The sequence below is a fragment of the Oryzias melastigma genome, linkage group LG14, assembly GCF_002922805.2.
Source record: "Oryzias melastigma strain HK-1 linkage group LG14, ASM292280v2, whole genome shotgun sequence".
Lineage (NCBI taxonomy): Eukaryota > Metazoa > Chordata > Actinopteri > Beloniformes > Adrianichthyidae > Oryzias > Oryzias melastigma.
Genome location: NC_050525.1, coordinates 28,767,507 through 28,770,632, shown reverse-complemented (window position 1 = coordinate 28,770,632; position 3,126 = coordinate 28,767,507).

The window sequence follows — 3,126 nt, the reverse complement described above, 5'->3', positions numbered from 1 at the left end:
TATAACGCTGTTATAACATCCTGTTATAACACTGTTATAACACTGTTATAACGCTGTTTTAACACCCTGTTATAACACTGTTATAACACTGTTATAACACTGTTAAAACACCCTCTTATAACACTGTTTTAACACTATTATAACACCCTGTTAGAACACTGTTATAACGCTGTTATAACACCCTGTTATAACACTGTTAAAACACCCTGTTATATTACTGTTATAACACTGTTATAACACCCTGTTATAACACTGTTATAACACTGTTATAACGATGTTATAACACCCTGTTATAACGCTGTTATAACACCCTGTTATAACACTGTTATAACACTGTTATAACGCTGTTAAAACACTGTTATAACACATGGGTATAACACTGTTATAACGCTGTTATAACACTGTTATAACACCCTGTCATAACACTGTTATAACACTGTTATAACACCCTGTTATAACACTGTTATAACACACGGGTATGACACTGTTATAACACCCTGTTAACACTGTTATAACGCTGTTATGACACCCTGTTATAACACTGTTATTACACTGTTATAACACTGTTATGACACCCTGTTATAACACTGTTATAACGCTGTTATAACACCCTGTTATAACGCTGTTATAACACTGTTATAACGCTGTTATAACACCCAGTTATAACACTGTTATAACACTGTTATAACACACTATTATAACACTGTTATAACACTGTTGTTTTAACACTGTTATAACACCCTGTTATAACACTGTTATAACACTGCTATAACGCTGTTATAACACCCTGTTATAACACTGTTATAACACTGTTATAACACACTGTTATAACACTGTTATAACACCCTGTTATAACACTGTTATAACACTGTTATAACGCTGTCATAACACCCTGTTATAACACTGTTATAACACTGTTATAACACACTGTTATAACACTGTTATTAACACCCTGTTAAAACACTGTTATAACGCTGTTATAACACTGTTATAACACTGTTATAACATCCTGGTATGACACTGTTATAACGCTGTTATAACACCCTGTTATAACCCTGTTATAACACTGTTATTACACTGTAATAACGCTGTTATAAGACTGTTATAACGCTGTTATAACACCCTGTTATAACACTGTTATAACACTGTTATAACGCTGTTATAACACCCTGTTATAACACTGTTATAACACTGTTATAACACACTGTTATAACACTGTTATAACACTATTATGACACCCTGTTATAACACTGTTTTAACGCTGTTATAACACCCTGTTATAATACTGTTAATACACTGTTATAACACCCTGGTATAACCCTGTTATAATACTGTTATAACACTGTTATAACACTATTACAACACCCTGTTATAACACTGTTATAACACCCTGTTATAACACTGTTATAACACTGTTATAACACTATTATTACACCCTGTTATAACACTGTTATAACACAGTTATAACACCCTGTTATAACACTGTTATAACACCCTGTTATAACACTGTTATAACACTGTTATAACGCTGTTATAACATCCTATTATAACACTTTTATAACACTGTTATAACACTGTTATAACACCCTGTTATAACACTGTTATAACACTGTTATAACACTGTTATAACACCCTGTTATAACACTGTTATAACACTGTTATAACACCCTGTTATAACACTGTTATAACACTGTTATAACGCTGTTATAACACCCTGTTATAACACTGTTATGACGCTGTTATAACACTTTTATAACACCCTGTTATAACACTGTTATAACACTGTTATAACGCTGTTATAACACCCTGTTAAAAGACTGTTATAAGGCTGTTATAACACCCTGTTATAACACTGTTATAACACTGTTATAACACCCTGTTATAACACGGTTATAACGCCCTGTTATAACACTGTTATAACACTGTTATAACGCTGTTACAACACCCTGTTATAACACTGTTATAACACTGTTATAACACCCTGTTATAACACTGTTATAACACCCTGTTATAACACTGTTATAACGCTGTTATAGCACTATTATAACACCCTGTTATAACACTGTTATAACACTGTTATAACGCTGTTTAACACACTGTTATAACACTGTTATAACACTGTTATAACACACTGTTATAAAACGGTTATAACACCCTGTTATAACACTGTTATAACGCTGTTATAACACCCTGTTATAACACGGTTATAACACCCTGTTATAACACTGTTATAACACCCTTATATAACCCTAACCCTAACCCTAACCCTAACCCTAACCCTAACCCTAACCCTAACCCTAACCCTAACCCTAACACTGATATAACGCTGTTATAACACCCTGTTATNTTCCGGAGATATGGAAAAAACAAAAAAAAAATTAGGGGTATCTCAAGAACCGGAAGTCCTAGCCGAAAGCGGACTTTACCAGTCGATTCCCAACCCGTGTCCATGGGGGGGTAGGTGGTGTTTCCAGGTCTCTATCACTTTCCGTTGAAAAGTTATGGGCTCTCAAAGATTGGTGTCCGGCCCGGACACGATCGTACAAACCCCATATACCTAACCCTAACCCTAACCCTAACCCTAACCCTAACCCTAACCCTAACCCTAACCCTAACCCTAACCCTGCGCACCGTCCAACTTCCGCGGAAGGGGGACAAATACCCACCCACCTAACCCTAACCCTAACCCTAACCCTAACCCTAACCCTAACCCCTAACCCTAACCCTAACCCTAACCCTAACCCTAACCCTCCGGTGATGCCCCCCTACTCGCCCACCAAATGTGGAGGGCCTACTCCAAGGTTTGGCCCAAACCATGTCCCACGCAAGCCAATCATACCTCACCACGTTCGGCCCGGCCCATAGACCCACATATCCAAAGGGGGTCCGGCTGCAAAGCCCACAAGTGGTACCTCCGATTCCAAAAATTTGCACTGCAAAGTTACCTCCAGTAGACTCCAAATGGTCTGAAACGTGCTCCTAAGTGGTTTCTGGGGGGACGATTTCCGGTCAAAACACTTAGGAAATTTTCGGCCCTCGCGTGATTGGCCGAAAAGGTTTTTTGCTAATAACTTTTGAACTGAAGGTCGTAGAGACTTGGAAACACTTTGCGTCAGACATAATTCG